The sequence below is a fragment of the Bombina bombina genome, chromosome 2, assembly GCF_027579735.1.
Source record: "Bombina bombina isolate aBomBom1 chromosome 2, aBomBom1.pri, whole genome shotgun sequence".
NCBI classification, from domain to species: Eukaryota; Metazoa; Chordata; class Amphibia; order Anura; family Bombinatoridae; genus Bombina; species Bombina bombina.
The window spans coordinates 271316604-271337509 of record NC_069500.1 but is presented as its reverse complement, the minus strand read 5'-3'; the positions used below and the strand labels follow the sequence as shown (position 1 = coordinate 271337509).

Genomic DNA, 20906 nt, shown 5'->3' with positions numbered 1-20906 from the left:
TAAAAGGACCTCAGGAGGTCTGTAGCAAAGAAATGCAACACTCACTACAGTGAGTATTAGAGTGCTGACAAGTTTCGGCTGTAGGCTGTAAACGTAGCTATCCAATACACCTGCACCTGGAGATTTAAAAGCAGTACTCATTGTCTATTGGACAGAAAACATCCCATCAAAGTTATCAAAGATATGGGTGTGTCGATAGATTAACAAATTTGTGAGACATATTACTTAGCATTCTAACTTGACTATAAATACAGATATAGATGTACCACTATGCAATCAATATGTGTTATAGAACTTAGTCCACACATAGTATTCATATGTATTTAGTGTGTAGTCTACATTCGAAAAAATAGTAATCTTAGCAAAACAGATAGGAAGGGGATATATATATATGGGGAACAACAGGTATAATCAGGCAATATCTTATAATTATTGGTAACAATAGTACTTAAATATCCATTCCAATGGAAAGATGTACAGAGTTAATTCAAGTAAATACAGATATATATATATAGCCCAGTGAATAAATACAATTTCTACAGACATGAAGCTTCGGTATAATAAAATTATAATTAAATCCCAGTGCGCCACGTTCCCTCAGACGCCGCTTCCGGCGGGACGGGACAATGAGCTCCACCGCTCATGACCGGTAGCTCCGCCGGGATGTTCTTCTAAACCGGAATAATAATTCCTTATTGTTTTTTTTTCCTTTTGGATTTTAAATACCCGCCTCCCCTTGGTTTTGTGCTGTTGGTGAAGGAGCCTGACGATGGATTAAGGAAGGCCGGGGAGCCGCGGACGGCGTTTTTTGCCCCAGTATTTTTTTTTTTAAAGCATCCCATTGAGTCATTTGCCTTGTTTTTATCGATGAGGTGTTTTTTATTTAATTCATATTTTTCTCTATTATTGAACATATCCAGGCCCCACGTTTCTAGTCTCTGTTACAGAGACAATGGCTTCTTCTTCCGGGAACAATGATGATTTTACTATCCCCAGGGCTGCAATTATTAAGATGATTAAAGAAACTCTGCCCAATGTCAGGGTGGCTAATGATGCCCGGTAGCTGGTGGTGAACTGCTGCACCGAGTTTATTCACCTTATCTCCTCAGAAGCCAACGAGATCTGCAACAAGTCCGAGAAAAAGACAATCTCCCCCGAGCATGTAATACAGGCCTTAGAGAGTTTGGGCTTTGGCTCCTACATCAGCGAGGTAAAATAAGTCTTACACAAATGCAAAAATGTAGCATTATCGAGAAGAAAAGCGAGTTATCGTCTAGAAAATCTTGGAATTTCAGAAGAAGAGCTTCTACGGCAACAGCAAGAATTATTTGCAAAAGCCAGACAGCAGCAAACAGAACTAGCCCAACAAGAGTGGCTACAAATGCAGCAAGCACAGCTTGCAGCTGCCTCTGCCAGTGCATCCAACCAGGCAGGCTCCTCTCAGCATAAGGATGACTATGATATTTAAAGGGATACTGAAAACAAATTTTTTCTTTCATGATTCAGATAGAGCATGTAATTATAAGCAACTTTCTAATTTACTTCTATTAGAAATTTTTCTTTGTTCTCTTGCTATCTTTATTTGAAAAATAAGACATCTAAGCTAAGGAGCCAGTAAAGTTTTGATTCAGAACCATGGACAGCACTTTTTTATTGCTGCTGTCCAATCAGCAAAGACAACCCAGGTTGTTTACCAAAATGGGCCGACATCTAAACTTACATTCTTGCTTTTCAAATAAACATACCAGGAGAATAAAGAAAATTTGATAATAGGAGTTAATTAGAAAGTTGCTTAAAATTGCACGAATCACGAAATAAAAAATGTGGTTACAGTGTCCCTTTAAACGTTGCCTGCTGTGTTTCTACTCACTTTTACAAATATTTTTCACATGCACAAACCATGAAGAAATGCTTACTTGTACATTTTTTTATGCATTTTGGTGCACTGATTGGTATTCTAGGGATGTCTTCGCTGTTGTATGCTTTATGTTGATGTATGTAAATTGTCCTTTTGAACTGTCAACAATTTCAGGTTCAATATCATAAGTAGAAGAATTTTAATGGTCTCTATGAAAATTTTATATTAGCAATGAGTCATTTACTTGATCAGTAAACAGTGTTAAACAAGACTACTAAAACACAAGGAGTGTCAGTGACTACTGGGAGTCACTAAGCTCCTATAGGAGGCGCTATGGCAAATATCTATATACACCCTAGTGACGTAAAAGGAATAAATGTATATAAAAAAATAATAATAATAATAATAATATATATATATATATATATATATATATATATATATACACACACAAAATATATAATATATAAAAATACACTGATATAATAACCAGCCAAAGGAAATGTAAATAAAAGTCCAACAGATCTCCTCAAATGTCCAAGAATTTGGTCGGCAGCTCTTTGTCTTCACCCGAATGGATGATAAACTTCTGTGATAAAAAGACAAAAACAAGGACAAAGGCGCCACATGTGTAGATCAATAAGAACCCATATAATCCAAATATGCACAAACACAGGGTACTCAAAAAGGCGATGGCACTCTGTTGTGCCAGTAGAAGCGGGCTGGTATTCTGCAGCAAACCAGCTGGCTGACGCAAAGAGGTCTCCTAGAAAATAGAGAACAAGAAACTGGCACAGTGCTTATTAAATAAGGAATTACAAAAGGTATTGATAACCTTGGTGCTGCCCCTGGTACTTTAATTACAGTAAAGGGTAGGGAAAAGAGGGGACAAAAAGAGGGATTTGTAGCACTCACATTCCTATTAAAGTGACAGCATGTATCTAAACAGTGGATGAGGTTATAATAATGGGTAATAAAAACAATAGAAGTTTATTTGGTAAATTTAAAAAATAAGTGGGGATCACACATTCCCCTACACACAATACCATGCAAAGATAGATAATGAGATAAAAACAACCTAATAAACTAAGCCAAGGAACGTACCAAAGCCCTGTGGTATAAGCCCCCCTGTATTCCTGGCCGATAGCTGGATACGTCGGCTTCAGGTGACAGGAGCAAAACCCCAAGGCAGAGAATTGGTACGTGTGGCTTGATAAAAGGACAGGTAGAGTCCCTGAGTTACAAGGGACCCGGTGGGTTGAAAGAACCCCTAAAACAAACGCCTTTTCTTGACACACCCCTGTAATGCACCAATCAGGGTGTTGTGTCACACAGTCCCACCTCCCTTGTATTAAGTGTAATGTATCACAGAATGTCCGTGTCTGTAGTAAGTCCACTTATTGCTGTATTGTGGGTACACATTCATGAAATAGGAGAATCGAAAGATCGAAATCATAAATTCACCTACGATCATTTCTGCGCTTGTATATACATATTCCACGATAATCCGTAGTGTATTAGAGATAGAGGTGTCAACCTCATATCTTGTTCCTGATTGATTTAGCAAGAAGACCGGTCGTCATTTCATTGGTAGGGGTGTGTAAGTTAAAGCCCTATTGTGTAAATGGCTCCTATTTTAAATATCCAATCCTGCAAGTGGGAATGTGTATATGACCAAATCACATTGTGTGCGTTAGTGATATATATCACAAAATACAATGACCAGAATATACAACTCTAAATGTAATATGGGACGTGTATCCTTTTCTCCATCTGCAGGGTGCAAATCCCGCTTTCTTCTTTTATAGCATACTATTGTGGATCCGCGATCGCTCTGTCATATACATTTAGAGACATCTAGTTTCTATATAATCAAGATCAAAGTTTCGATTGAACTCCCAATACATTCATGTATATAATCCATCCTCAAAAAACAAATATCAACATACAATTGAATGAAAACAAAGGGATAGTCCCTTAACCCTGATAGGCTACTACTAAATGAAGAGCCAGAGTACATTGGTTAGTACTTCTATGGACACGCCTGGATTGAACTCCCAATACATTCATGTATATAATCCATCCTCAAAAAACAAATATCAACATACAATTGAATGAAAAAAGAGGTTTCCACCAGATACAGACAGCACTGGAATCCAATGGTACCGAATCACCGGAACATCAATCCCAATGGCGATGGCTCACAGAGGCTGGAACTGGAGGATGGATATAAGGAGAAGGGCTATGGTACCCTTGGGTTACTGATAAGGAGTCTATCACAACAACCACCAGACTTATATAAAAGTTAAAATCAGTTTTTTATTTATACAAAATAAAAATACCAAAAATATAACAAGTTTAAAGCTGGGTGTGTGAAAATAGCTCTCCTAATAAAGTGCAGAGTATAGCAGCGACGCGTTTCTCTGGGACACCCCGTTTCCTCAGGCTTGTATGCGCTGTATGTGCACAAATGCCCTTTTAAATAGGGCTCAGTAACCACATGTTCAAATGAACCCTCCCCTTCCTTAACATGAATAAACCAATGGGATCCTTCCTTGCCCTAGAAACCCAGTTGTTGCAGTATAGATATATAACGTTACCTTAAAAAACATAATTTAAAATGTGTATATTTGATATTGTGAAGGTTATAGGGACATGAAACATGAAAAAATTGATAAGTGGTGTTTTGATCGTAACAGTACAATATCGATCGTTTTAGATATCGGAAATCTTGCGTATGTAAACATTAGATACGTCAGCTTTCTAAACGACCAATGATGTATTTCCTTTCTCCAACATAGGTGTGTCCGGTCCACGGCGTCATCCTTACTTGTGGGATATTCTCCTCCCCAACAGGAAATGGCAAAGAGCCCAGCAAAGCTGGTCACATGATCCCTCCTAGGCTCCGCCTTCCCCAGTCATTCTCTTTGCCGTTGTACAGGCAACATCTCCACGGAGATGGCTTAGAGTTTTTTAGTGTTTAACTGTAGTTTTTATTATTCAATCAAGAGTTTGTTATTTTAAAATAGTGCTGGTATGTACTATTTACTCTGAAACAGAAAAGAGATGAAGATTTCTGTTTGTAAGAGGAAAATGATTTTAGCAACCATTACTAAAATCGATGGCTGTTTCCACACAGGACTGTTGAGAGGAATTAACTTCAGTTGGGGGAACAGTGAGCAGACTTTTGCTGCTTGAGGTATGACACATTCTAACGACGATGTAATGCTGGAAGCTGTCATTTTCCCTATGGGATCCGGTAAGCCATTTTTATTACAGAAAGAAAAAAAAAAAGGGCTTCACAAGGGCTTTTAAGACTGTAGACATTTTCTGGGCTAAATCGATTGATATATAAGCATATTTTATACTCCATAGCCTTGAGGAATTATTTTAATCTTGGGAATTATGTAAAATAACCGGCAGGCACTGTATTGGACACCTTATTCTCTAGGGGCTTTCCCTAATCATAGGCAGAGTCTCATTTTCGCGCCTCTATTGCGCACTTGTTTTTGGGAAGCATGACATGCAGATGCATGTGTGAGGAGCTCTGATACATAGAAAAGACTTTCTGAAGGCGTCATTTGGTATCGTATTCCCCTTTGGGCTTGGTTGGGTCTCAGCAAAGCAGATACCAGGGACTGTAAAGGGGTTAAATATAAAAACGGCTCCGGTTCCGTTATTTTAAGGGTTAAAGCTTCCAAATTTGGTGTGCAATACTTTTAAGGCTTTAAGACACTGTGGTGAAATTTTGGTGAATTTTGAACAATTCCTTCATACTTTTTCACAATTGCAGTAATAAAGTGTGTTCAGTTTAAAATTTAAAGTGACAGTAACGGTTTATTTTAAAACGTTTTTTGTACTTTGTTATCAAGTTTATGCCTGTTTAACATGTCTGAACTACCAGATAGACTGTGTTCTGAATGTGGGGAAGCCAAGGTTCCTTCTCATTTAAATAGATGTGATTTATGTGACACAAAATTTAGAGAAAATGATGCCCAAGATGATTCCTCAAGTGAGGGGAGTAAGCATGGTACTGCATCATCCCCTCCTTCGTCTACACCAGTCTTGCCCACACAGGAGGCCCCTAGTACATCTAGTGCGCCAATACTCCTTACTATGCAACAATTAACGGCTGTAATGGATAATTCTATCAAAAACATTTTAGCCAAAATGCCCACTTATCAGCGAAAGCGCGACTGCTCTGTTTTAGAAAATACTGAAGAGCATGAGGACGCTGATGATATTGGTTCTGAAGTGCCCCTACACCAGTCTGAGGGGGCCAGAGAGGTTTTGTCTGAGGGAGAAATTTCAGATTCAGGGAAAATTTCTCAACATGCTGAACCTGATGTGATTACATTTAAATTTAAATTGGAACATCTCCGCGCTCTGCTTAAGGAGGTGTTATCTACTCTGGATGATTGTGAGAATTTGGTCATTCCAGAGAAACTATGTAAAATGGACAAGTTCCTAGAGGTCCCGGGGCCCCCCGAAGCTTTTCCTATACCCAAGCGGGTGGCGGACATTGTAAATAAAGAATGGGAAAGGCCCGGTATACCTTTCGTCCCTCCCCCCATATTTAAAAAATTGTTTCCTATGGTCGACCCCAGAAAGGACTTATGGCAGACAGTCCCCAAGGTCGAGGGGGCGGTTTCTACTCTAAACAAACGCACCACTATACCTATAGAAGATAGTTGTGCTTTCAAAGATCCTATGGATAAAAAATTAGAAGGTTTGCTTAAAAAGATGTTTGTTCAGCAAGGTTACCTTCTACAACCAATTTCATGCATTGTTCCTGTCACTACAGCAGCGTGTTTCTGGTTCGATGAACTAGAAAAGGCGCTCAATAATAATTCTTCTTCTTATGAGGAGATTATGGACAGAATTCATGCTCTCAAATTGGCTAATTCTTTCACCCTAGACGCCACTTTGCAATTGGCTAGGTTAGCGGCGAAAAATTCTGGTTTTGCTATTGTGGCGCGCAGAGCGCTTTGGCTAAAATCTTGGTCAGCGGATGCGTCTTCCAAGAACAAATTGCTTAACATTCCTTTCAAGGGGAAAACGCTGTTTGGCCCTGACTTGAAAGAGATTATCTCTGATATCACTGGGGGCAAGGGCCACGCCCTTCCTCAGGATAGGTCTTTCAAGGCCAAAAATAAACCTAATTTTCGTCCCTTTCGCAGAAACGGACCAGCCCCAAGTGCTACGTCCTCTAAGCAAGAGGGTAATACTTCTCAAGCCAAGCCAGCCTGGAGACCAATGCAAGGCTGGAACAAAGGAAAGCAGGCCAAGAAACCTGCCACTACTACCAAGACAGCATGAGATGTTGGCCCCCGATCCGGGACCGGATCTGGTGGGGGGCAGACTCTCTCTCTTCGCTCAGGCTTGGGCAAGAGATGTTCTGGATCCTTGGGCACTAGAAATAGTCTCCCAAGGTTATCTTCTGGAATTCAAGGGGCCTCCCCCAAGGGGGAGGTTCCACAGGTCTCAATTGTCTTCAGACCACATAAAAAAACAGGCATTCTTACATTGTGTAGAAGACCTGTTAAAAATGGGAGTGATTCATCCTGTTCCATTAGGAGAACAAGGGATGGGGTTCTACTCCAATCTGTTCGTAGTTCCCAAAAAAGAGGGAACATTCAGACCAATCTTAGATCTCAAGATCCTAAACAAGTTTCTCAAGGTTCCATCGTTCAAAATGGAAACCATTCGAACAATTCTTCCTTCCATCCAGGAAGGTCAATTCATGACCACGGTGGATTTAAAGGATGCGTATCTACATATTCCTATCCACAAGGAACATCATCGGTTCCTAAGGTTCGCATTCCTGGACAAGCATTACCAGTTTGTGGCACTTCCGTTCGGATTAGCCACTGCTCCAAGAATTTTCACAAAGGTACTAGGGTCCCTTCTAGCGGTGCTAAGACCAAGGGGCATTGCAGTAGTACCTTACTTGGACGACATTCTGATTCAAGCGTCGTCCCTTCCTCAAGCAAAGGCTCACACGGACATTGTCCTGGCCTTTCTCAGATCTCACGGGTGGAAAGTGAACGTAGAAAAAAGTTCTCTATCTCCGTCAACAAGGGTTCCCTTCTTGGGAACAATAATAGACTCCTTAGAAATGAGGATTTTTCTGACAGAGGCCAGAAAATCAAAACTTCTAAACTCTTGTCAAATACTTCATTCTGTTCCTCTTCCTTCCATAGCGCAGTGCATGGAAGTAATAGGTTTGATGGTAGCGGCAATGGACATAGTTCCTTTTGCGCGAATTCATCTAAGACCATTACAACTGTGCATGCTCAGTCAGTGGAATGGGGACTATACAGACTTGTCTCCGACGATACAAGTAGATCAGAGGACCAGAGATTCACTCCGTTGGTGGCTGTCCCTGGACAACCTGTCACAGGGGATGAGCTTCCGCAGACCAGAGTGGGTCATTGTCACGACCGACGCCAGTCTGGTGGGCTGGGGCGCGGTCTGGGGACCCCTGAAAGCTCAGGGTCTTTGGTCTCGGGAAGAATCTCTTCTCCCGATAAATATTCTGGAACTGAGAGCGATATTCAATGCTCTCAAGGCTTGGCCTCAGCTAGCAAAGGCCAAGTTCATACGGTTTCAATCAGACAACATGACGACTGTTGCGTACATCAACCATCAGGGGGGAACAAGGAGTTCCCTGGCGATGGAAGAAGTGACCAAAATCATTCAATGGGCGGAGACTCACTCCTGCCACTTGTCTGCAATCCACATCCCAGGAGTGGAAAATTGGGAAGCGGATTTTCTGAGTCGTCAGACTTTTCATCCGGGGGAGTGGGAACTCCATCCGGAAATCTTTGCCCAAATTACTCAATTGTGGGGCATTCCAGACATGGATCTGATGGCCTCTCGTCAGAACTTCAAGGTTCCTTGCTACGGGTCCAGATCCAGGGATCCCAAGGCGACTCTAGTAGATGCACTAGTAGCACCTTGGACCTTCAAACTAGCTTATGTATTCCCGCCGTTTCCTCTCATCCCCAGGCTGGTAGCCAGGATCAATCAGGAGAGGGCATCGGTGATCTTGATAGCTCCTGCGTGGCCACGCAGGACTTGGTATGCAGACCTGGTGAATATGTCATCGGCTCCACCATGGAAGCTACCTTTGAGACGAGACCTTCTTGTTCAAGGTCCGTTCGAACATCCGAATCTGGTCTCACTCCAACTGACTGCTTGGAGATTGAACGCTTGATCTTATCAAAGCGAGGGTTCTCAGATTCTGTCATTGATACTCTTGTTCAGGCCAGAAAGCCTGTAACTAGAAGAATTTACCACAAAATATGGAAAAAATATATCTGTTGGTGTGAATCTAAAGGATTCCCTTGGGACAAGGTAAAAATTCCTAAGATTCTATCCTTTCTTCAAGAAGGTTTGGAAAAAGGATTATCTGCAAGTTCCTTGAAGGGACAGATTTCTGCCTTGTCTGTGTTACTTCACAAAAAGCTGGCAGCTGTGCCAGATGTTCAAGCCTTTGTTCAGGCTCTGGTTAGAATCAAGCCTGTTTACAAACCTTTGACTCCTCCTTGGAGTCTCAATTTAGTTCTTTCAGTTCTTCAAGGGGTTCCGTTTGAACCCTTACATTCCGTTGATATTTCTTCTGCTAGAAGAGTTTCAGAATTATCTGCTCTGCAGTGTTCTCCTCCTTATCTGGTGTTCCATGCAGATAAGGTAGTTTTACGTACTAAACCTGGTTTTCTTCCGAAAGTTGTTTCTAACAAAAACATTAACCAGGAGATAATCGTGCCTTCTTTGTGTCCGAATCCAGTTTCAAAGAAGGAACGTTTGTTGCACAATTTGGATGGATTAAAAGCATCATCAGATTGGCTTACGAGACTGCCGGACGGCAGCCTCCTGAAAGAATCACAGCTCATTCCACTAGGGCTGTGGCTTCCACATGGGCCTTCAAGAACGAGGCTTCTGTTGATCAGATATGTAAGGCAGCGACTTGGTCTTCACTGCACACTTTTACTAAATTTTACAAGTTTGATACTTTTGCTTCTTCTGAGGCTATTTTTGGGAGAAAGGTTTTGCAAGCCGTGGTGCCTTCCATCTAGGTGACCTGATTTGCTCCCTCCCTTCATCCGTGTCCTAAAGCTTTGGTATTGGTTCCCACAAGTAAGGATGACGCCGTGGACCGGACACACCTATGTTGGAGAAAACAGAATTTATGTTTACCTGATAAATTACTTTCTCCAACGGTGTGTCCGGTCCACGGCCCGCCCTGGTTTTTTTAATCAGGTCTGATAATTTATTTTCTTTAACTACAGTCACCACGGTATCATATGGTTTCTCCTATGCAAATATTCCTCCTTTACGTCGGTCGAATGACTGGGGAAGGCGGAGCCTAGGAGGGATCATGTGACCAGCTTTGCTGGGCTCTTTGCCATTTCCTGTTGGGGAGGAGAATATCCCACAAGTAAGGATGACGCCGTGGACCGGACACACCGTTGGAGAAAGTAATTTATCAGGTAAACATAAATTCTGTTTTTTTGGGGCTTGGCCGTGGGCTTTTAAATTATGCGCTTACTACAAGGCTGCGGAGGCAAACTTGAGATCGTAGACGGTGACGTATGGTCACATGATCGGCGCAGCCCGTAAATCCTAGAGTCCAATCATAATGATGAAAAATAAAGGATGGGCATAGGACTGCTATGTGATTGGACAAAACTGTTGAGAATGTTGTACTATAATGAAAACTTAATAAATTCACTATTATAATATGAATATGATATATACAGAACCTATAAATGATGCCACTTAGGTATAACATGACTTTAGCACATAATATGTGCATTTGTACCCAAAGGAACAATACTAACGAAATATGTGCCAAATGTGAGCTATGTCAGGAGCTAGGTAAACCTAATATAGGCCAATCACTAGGAATCGACATAAAGAAGTTTCTAAGAATTAATATGAATTTTATTCATTCGTGATACCAGCAATATAAACCCCGGGGTGGAGACTAATAAGTAAAACTATACAACTATCCTAGGTATATATATAAAAAATGTAGTGATAAAAATAATCTAGATAGTGAATTGATGGTATCGTGGGATAGTGATATATGATATAGAATGCTAAATGACTATGATGACTAAAAATTAATGTGTACTGGTATGACCACAATACTACTACTAGTAGAGGCCCTAGAGTGATCTGTGTTTGTGTAGAACTAAATTATAAGTAAAGATCCTGTGTTTGTGTAGAACTAAGTTGGTATAGTGAATGTATGTGAAGTGATATAAGTATATAATATAGATGGACGTCATTATCATGATATGTATATATATAAATAAATCTACAAATCGAAAGTAGACGGTGAACATGAAATATGTGATAAGAATAAACAATGGCAGATATGTATCATAATATAATAAATTTTTTGATATTATTTGTTATCTCTATTGCTGTTTCTACAGCATTCTATCATCCGCCTGTTTGTACTCTGGACTTGCCCTACTATACATATCTGCCATTGTTTATTCTTATCACATATTTCATGTTCACCGTCTACTTTCGATTTGTAGATTTATTTATATATACATATCGTGATAATGATGTCCATCTATATTATATATTTATATCACTTCACATACATTCACTATACCAACTTAGTTCTACACAAACACAGGATTATTACTTCTAATTTAGTTCTACACAAACACAGATCACTCTAGGGCCTCTACTAGTAGTAGTATTGTGGTCACACCAGTACACATTATTTTTTAGTCATCATAGTCATTTAGCATTCTATATCATATGTCACTATCCCATGATACCATCAATTCACTATCTAGATTATTTTTATCACTAAATTTTTTATATATATACCTAGGATAGTTGTGTAGTTTTACTTATTAGTCTCCACCCCGGGGTTTATATTGCTGGTATCACAAATTAATAAAATTCATGTTAATTCTTAGAAACTTCTTTATGTCGATTCCTAGTGATTGGCCTATATTAGGTTTACCTAGCTCCTGACATAGCTCACATTTGACACATATTTCGTTAGGTTTACCCAGCTCCTGACATAGCTCACATTTGGCACATATATCGTTAGTATTGTTCCTTTGGGTACAAATGCACATATTATGTGTTAAAGTCATGTTATACCTAAGTGGCATCATTTATAGGTTCTGTATATATCATATTCATATTATAATAGTGCATTTATTAAGTTTTCTTTATAGTACAACATTCTCAACAGTTTTGTCCAATCACATAGCAGTCCTATGCCCATCCTTTATTTTTCATCATTATGATTGGACTCTAGGATTTACGGGCTGCGCCGATCATGTGACCGTACGTCACCGTCTACGATCTCAAGTTTGCCGCCGCAGCCTTGTAGTAAGTGCATAATTTAAAAGCCCACGGCCAAGCCCCCAAAAAAGGAAATACATTATTGGTCGTTTAGAAAGCTGACGTATCTAATGTTTACATACGCAAGATTTCCGATATCTAAAACGATCGATATTGTACTGTAACGATCAAAACACCACTTATCAATTTTTTCATGTTTCATGTCCCTATAAACTTCACAATATCAAATATACAAATTTTAAATTATGTTTATTAAGGTAACGTTATATATCTATACTGCAACAACTGGGTTTCTAGGGCAAGGAAGGATCCCATTGGTTTATTCATGTAAAGGAAGGGGAGGGTTCATTTGAACATGTGGTTACTGAGCCCTATTTAAAGGGCATTTGTGCACATACAGGGCATACAAGCCTGAGGAAACGGGGTGTCCTCGAGAAACGCGTCGCTGCTATACTCTGCACTTTATTAGGAGATCTATTTTCACACACCCAGCTTTAAACTTGTTATATTTTTGGTATTTTTATTTTGTATAAATAAAAAAATGATTTTAACTTTTATATAAGTCTGGTGGTTGTTGTGATAGACTCCTTATCAGTAAACCAAGGGTACCATAGCCCTTCTCCTTATATCCATCCTCCAGTTCCAGCCTCTGTGAGCCATCACCATTGGGATTGATGTTCCGGTGATTCGGTACCATTGGACTCCAGTGCTGTCTGTATCTGGTGGAGACCTCTTTGCTTCAGCCAGCTGGTTTGCTGCAGAATACCAGCCCACTTCTACTGGCACAACAGAGTGCCATCGCCTTTGTGAGTACCCTGTGTTTGTGCATACTTGGATTATATGGGTTCTTATTGATCTACACATGTGGCGCCTTTGTCCTTGTTTTTGTCTTTTTAAACAAGACTACAACTTTATTAAGTATAGTGAGATTTATACAGAAGCTCAAAAAACATTTGCAGATTCCATTTTAACTAAGATTAATAAAAAAGGATACAAAAATATATATCTTTAAAAAAAAAAAAAATATATATATATATATATATATATATATATAATTAAATACAATTAAATACAGTGGGTACATAAACCAATCCAGTTTATTCCTAGCCATCGAGAAGCTACTTAAAGTAACTACTGAGAGATTCCCATATCCTAGAGAATATAAATGGGCACCAAGGTTCCAATGAAACAGACAGTACACATTATGGTAAATTAATAAAACCATATATCCTACTAAAGATTACAGTATGTAGTTTACATCTTGAAATACCCAGTGATACCTATATTTCACCTCTTTCCAAAAGTACACAAAACTATTTTCAATGAATAGGGATGTCCAATATTCAGTGGTATTGGGTCTATATCTGAACACCTTTTACAATGGCTGGATGCCATTTTACACCCCTATGTAATTGCATTACAGAGCTACCTCAAGGATACCAAACATGTCATTAATCTAATGGAAACTGTTGTTTGGGAGAAAGATAGCTTTGTTTGGTTGACGGTGGACGTTGTGGCTTTATATTCGTCGATTCCTCATAATGAGGGGTTGAAGGCTGTGGAATATTTTCTAGTTTCCTTCTCTAACTTCAGCAAAGAATTCAGAGATTTTTTTCTGAGAGCCACAATGTTCATGCTCACCCACAACTACTTTAAATTTGACGATAAGTTCTATCTCCAGAGATGTGGGACAGCGATGGGGGCAAAATTTGCCCCATCCTACACCAACCTTTTCATGGTTTGGTGGGAACTGTCCCACCCATACAGAGAACATATAGTGGTTTTTAAACGCTATATAGATGATCTGCTGTTCATTTGGAAGGGATTCGACAGACAGCTTAGTGCATTTTTGAGCAATCTAAATGACAATGATGTTGGCCTTACATTTACGTTTGAAACACACAAAGAACACATAAACTATTTAGACCTTACTCTCGCAGTAGGTTAGCAGGGGAAGGTCCTATGTGATATCTAGAGGAAACCGATTACCAAAAACATACTCCTACACGCCAAAAGCTGCCATCCCAAGCATGTACCCTTTGCGGTATCTAAGGGCCAGCTGATTAGGGTCAAAAGAAACTGTACATTAGATTCCGTGTATATGGAACAAAGTAAAGCAATGAGATCACGCTTACAATAGCGAGGGTATCCCAAACAGGTAATGGACAAAGTGCAAAAGCAAGTGGATATGCTAGACAGGAAGGTACTCTAACAGAGGTAGAGAGCAAACAGACCCCAATAAGGTGACTTTTGTAACTGACTACAGTAATGACTACAATGCAATCTGCAAAATTGTTAAGAAACATTTTAACTTACTAGCAGCAGGTGACAAGCTAGACAATTGTGTCAATAACGGCTTACGCTGCTCATACAGAAGATGTAAAACCTTTCCCCCTCAGAACTTCCACTTTCTACTCCCTCGAACAGGGGTTTGTGGTTATCACACAAAGGAATGCATAAATGCGGGAAATCCAGATGCAGTCCATGTGAATTTGGAATCTTTTCTTAAAAATTTTTCTCAGCAGTCACCGGAGAGACATTTCAGATTGATATTTGTCTCAACTGCACCACATCCTACGTCATTTATCTGATAACCAGTATAGAGTGTCACCTACAATATGTCGGATTAACCACAAATGATGCCAACACTCACATAAGAAATCACTTATCTGTGGATACCATCAAAATAGGTGAAGCGAGTACTCCCCTGGTCAAACACTTCACTCGCATACATAACAAAAAGAATGATACATTCAGATGGCAAGTGATCAAACAGATTAGACAACCTCCTAGAGGAGGAAACAAGGACAAGATTCTAGGAAAGAGAGAGATGTTCTGGATTTTCAAACTGAAGACTAGGGTCCATACAGGCCTTAACTCGGAATACGATCTAATTAATCTCTTTTCTTCTTTATTAATTTTCACAACTTTGAATTTTTTCTTTGAGCTTATGTTCTCTTATATCACATGCTATATGCTAGATCTATTGTATATATATTTTTCTGAGGATCATAAAAGACCCAATAGTCCCTCAGTTCACTTAGCATTTAGATCTTAAATTTCGCTAGTGTAGCATATTGTGATATGATGTTTAACATGTAACTAATGACAACATTATGCTTCAGGACACCGAGAAATAGCATATTCTTTTGCCAACATTTGGATATATTGTTTATATCACTTTGTATGTAAACGGCTTTATAAGTTTGCACATTTCACATACTTATCCTCATTATCTAATTTTACGATGATTGACTAGCAGTGTTCTTCAGCACACCAGAGAGAATATCATTCTTGGAGATTTTCAATATGTACACTACATACTGTAATCTTTAGTAGGATATATGGTTTTATTAATTGACCATAATGTGTACTGTTTGTTTCATTGGAACCTTGGTGTCCATTTATATTCTCTTCTAGGATATGGGAATCTCTCAGTAGTTACTTTAAGTAGCTTCTCGATGCCTAGGAATAAACTGGATTAGTTTATGTAGCCACTGTATTTAATTATATTGAATTATATTTTGATTATACCGAAGGTTCATGTCTCTAGGAATTGTATTTTTCCAGTGGGCTATATATATATATATATATATATACCTGTATATACTTGAACTCTTGAACTCTATACCTCTTTCCATTGGAATAGATATTTAAGTACTACTGTTACCAATAGTTATTAGATATTGCCTGAGTATACCTGTTGCTCCACATATACATATCCCCTTCCTATCTGTATTGCTAAGATTACTATTCTTTTGAATGTAGACTACACACTAAATACATATGAATACTATGTGTGGACTAAGTTCTATAACACATATTGATTGCATAGTGATACATCTATATCTGTATTTATAGTCAAGTTAGAATGCTAAGTAATATGTCTCACAAATTTGTTAATCTATCAACACACCCATATGTTTGATAACTTTGATTGGATGTTTTATGTCCAATAGACGATGAGTACTGCTTTTAAACTTCCAGGTGTAGGTGTATTGGATAGCTACGATTACGGCCTATCGCCAAAACATGTCAGCACTCTTATACTCACTACTGTAGTGTGTGTTTCTACGGACCTCCTGAGGTCCTTTTACCATTCTTGGAATTACAAATAAAGGAAACTTTTATTCAACTTCCCTGCCTACGATACACTTGTTCTTTTTTGCTATACATTTGGACCAGGGATCGTTGGGCTGGGAGAGCTCCCTACTGTCCCTTACGGAGCACCAAGAAAAGCACCGGGATTCAAGAACCTTGATTGGCTGGTGAAGTCCCACGTGATTGAACACCCCCCTCCACTGATTCTTAAAGTGGTTTGGATGCTGCGGACGCTGATTCTCCAAGTGGTGTGGATGCTGCAGACACCAAAGGCTTGGGACACACAGAAGAGACTTGCATACATTGTGCAGTGAGTGGACACAGCTACTAGCTGTAGAGCACACACTGCTCTTGTTTTTCTATACTCCCGCAGTTGAACTGTATATCCATTGTGCCGAGTCAGATGGTTCCTAGATACGGACATGGTCTGCATATTTGACCGGGGGAGGGTGTTGTTGTTATTGTTTCACACTTATCTGGTGACCGAACATTTATATAAATACAGCCTATTTAAGGGACTCAGTTCACTTATTAACAGTGACATACCTATGGTTAAGACACTAGTGCATCTCCTCCACGTTTATTTTTGACTGTATATATATATATATATATATATATATATATATACATACAAAGGGACCGATTTATCAAGGCATCAATCTTGACGCATTCGCCATGGGCTATACCCTCGCCATACATCGCTTGTGCGAATCTACATTCAACGGCCTTATTTATCAAAAAATCTGTCAAAAACACGAGTGTCAAGTCCGGTGCGATTAGCATCAGACTGTTGATAAATATGAGTCATCGATGTTGCGGATATCCTTATTTTTCAAATGATCTACCCTGAATGTCTATCAAATGAAGACAGTTTTTTCAGTTTTTTCCAACTTTATTTATACCATTTCATTACTGTCCATGAACAATCTCATTTCTCTAAAGCTAATCTTTTTATATTTAATCTCTTAATGTCCAAGAAATAGCTAGATTTATAGCTGAACAAACAATAATATCTCATAGAAAGTTATTTTTCTATTTATTTTTTATACAAAAAATCTGATATATGATATTTTCACATAAATGTATGTGTATTTGTATTTCTAGAAATCATGACATGCTTATCTCATGTTTTTTTCTTTTTTTAAAATGATTATTAATGCTAGAATTTGTACATATATATGCACATACTTGTGATTATATATATGTGTGTATATATATATATATATATATATATATATGTGTTATGTCAGAAATATTTTGCAAACATATTTACATGTCCCTAAATTCTCTTTTTTTTGTTCTAAGCAATGTTGTCTTTCATATCTCTGTGTTCATTTATACCACTATATCTATATATTGTAAATATATTATTATTCTGAGCAAGTATAATTGCGAATATAACATGTAATCAGGGTATCATATGTATTTATTTGCAAGCAATAGATATTTTAAGAGCTGTGCCAGTTTTCTTTCTGCACCTGTGTATCACTTCCTAATTAAAGTCTAGTTTTAAACACCACTCCTTCACAGGTGTTAAAAAACGGGCTGGTATTTAATTCTTAATTTCTTAAATAGGATGACATTAAAGAGAAGATTTTAATTTCTGCTGGATCTGATTAATGGCAGTTTAATGTTAGGTAGACTATCCCTTTGAGCTATCATCTTAAGATTATATTGAATCAAACATCATTCAATTATTAAAATCATTGTCAAAAATATTACACTGTGTGGCCTAATGTCATCATCAATGTTTATCTTTAATACTAATTTTACATATACATACTTTCAAAGTATAATACACAATGTAACAAATGGCACTAAGTTCTGATGAGTGATCAATGACACAAGTGTAGAGCAATTTGATTAGTTAGTGATAGTATAAAATTTATATTTAAATCAGATTGCCTGATTTCATTAATCCCGTGATTATGCATTTCCCAATAAAAAGTGGTTTAAAATTTTACTAGTTTGTGGGTTATTTAGGAGTTTAAGTATTGCGTCAAATTTGATGCGAAGTATTGCGTCAAATTTGGTGCGAAGTGGAGAGTGGGACTTGTATTACATGTGTTAAACATGGTGCAAATAGATTTCTAAAAAACCCGAACTTAGCTATATTATGTAATGTATTTATTTCATTTTTTTCCTATATGTACTAGTGCTGCTGCCAGACAGGTATTACCTATCATTATCAATTAATTTGTTGACGCACATCTACTTGTGCAGCCTGTTGATGGTTTATTAATCTCCTACTTCTTTATTATCACAAAAGGTTAAAGACACATGAAACATTTTTATTATACTTCATGATTCAGATGGTTCATTAATATCCTCCTTCTGCGTCATAAAAGTATCACAAATTTAAAAATATTCTGCATGTTCATTGTTAACTGTCTGAGATGACAAACAGCAAAGAAAAAACACCTTTTCAGACTACCATCGGAATAGACGCGAGCGTACCTGTTGAATGTTTGATAAATTGGTAAGAGGGTCAAATAGAATTGAATGTGAAGGCGGATCATCAGTAATACGCTTGAATAGAGTCGAATGTGAAGGCGGATGATCTGTATTACACTTGAATAACAACTTGAGGAACGATTTGCGTCGGATTGATCTTGTGGGAGAGTAAATTATCACATAGAGAAAGTTCTAGATCCGCACTCGCTGGGTCTGAGGAAGGGGACGGTTTGATCCCTGAAACGTTACTGTTCACAAATAAAGATATTTAAAAGTTCAGCGAGTGCGGATTTACAACTTTCTCTCTATATATAGATATATATGTATATACTCAGTATATTTATAACTATAGATAGATTTTTTACCAAAAAAAAACATCAGGTACATATAGAAATATGTATTTAAGAATAAATAGAACATGTTATTGTATGTGAAGAACATTGGAATGTGAACGTTGGATAAACGCGATCAGGCTTGCGCGCAACTAGAGTGCTAGGTCTTTTTCCCACTTTTCACGCTCCATTGAAGCCTATCGGGGAATAAGTTAACGTGGTCGAAATATTTGAAGTTCGGCTTTTTTCATGCGTCGAGTTATCGCTCATAAGCAAACATTTTACTTTCAACTTGCGCAAAAAGCTTCTAGCAAATGTATCGCTCGAGCGAGAGTACTAAATAGTTTGCCACTTGTAATCTAGCTCATAGTAAAATACTTATACTATTTCTTGGGTTAACACATATCCTGAACATAAAGAAAGTTGTGGGATCAAAATTACATTCTAAAATACTAAGGCCTAGATTACAAGTGGAGCGCTATTGATAGTGAATAATCTAGTATTACAACTCCATGGTAAAATATAATTACCAGGGAATGTTCAGCGTGGTTGACATCTCTTTAGCACACCCTATACATTCAATGGATAGTGCTTATCAGAAACACAGAAGATCACTAAAACAAATGTAGTGCGAATGGAGAGTGTTAGGGCTAAAAGTATAGCAAACCACATGTAAACCACATGTAAAACATATTAAAATAAAGTATATAACACAAATAAATGCATATTAGAAGTAAAATATATGTTTATTATTGAAATAAATGTATAAAAGTGTTTTAAGGAATATGGTATTGTATTTGACAAGGTGTTTGACTGGGAATATATATATATGTATATTTGTATGTATATTTGTATGTATATTTGTATGTATATTTGTATGTATATTTGTATGTATATTTGTATGTATATTTGTATGTATATTTGTATGTATATTTGTATGTATATTTGTATGTATATTTGTATGTATATTTGTATGTATATTTGTATGTATATTTGTATGTATATTTGTATGTATATTTGTATGTATATTTGTATGTATATTTGTATGTATATTTGTATGTATATTTGTATGTATATTTGTATGTATATTTGTATGTATATTTGTATGTATATTTGTATGTATATTTGTATGTATATTTGTATGTATATTTGTATGTATATTTGTATGTGTGTGTTATATATTGTGGACCCAGAACATACTTGAAAACAAGAGAAATCTCAGTGTATCCTTCCTGGTAAAATATTTTATAAATAAATATATACATACATACAGGGGTTGAAAAATGTGCCCAAGAGCTAGTGGTCCTGTGAAATTTTTTAGTCGCCCACCTTTTCAGACCTCTGGTTAATTAAAAAAAATGTGCCCCAATTGTTCCCCAAATAAAGTGTTAGAAAAAGAACGGCACTGAAAAGTGCCTTTACATTGCGGTCTATGAGGACTGTATTTTAACTGTAAATATATATGTAAATGCTTATATACATATGTATATATATATATTGATGTATTAATATGTGTATATACACATATAATCACATAAATATATATGTGTATGTTCATATATATTTTTTTATTTGCTGGCCAATTCTGCGCAACTAACCCCCTGCGCTAGGTGCGTTCGTATTGCGCTTAACTTGTAATGCCAGCACACATTTGCGTGCACTGGTATTACTGAGTGGAGCGCAAATATTTCACTCATAAAAAAAAAAATATATAGTTATAAACTTATTAATAATACAAACTTATTTTTTTACCTAAAAAAATCTGTTTCTTCTTCAGATGCCATCTAGCTAAGGCAGGAATAAACAGACAC

At 37.7% G+C, this 20906-nt stretch overlaps 1 protein-coding gene and 1 pseudogene across 2 annotated transcripts in view; both read left to right on the top strand.

Moving 5' to 3' along the window:
- The window catches only part of EPB41L4A (erythrocyte membrane protein band 4.1 like 4A), a 635814-nt gene that overhangs the window by 379156 nt on the left and 235752 nt on the right, over nucleotides 1-20906 (top strand). The gene's annotated exons all lie outside the window — the stretch shown is intronic.
- LOC128648721 (protein Dr1-like) lies at nucleotides 953-1468 on the top strand (annotated as a pseudogene).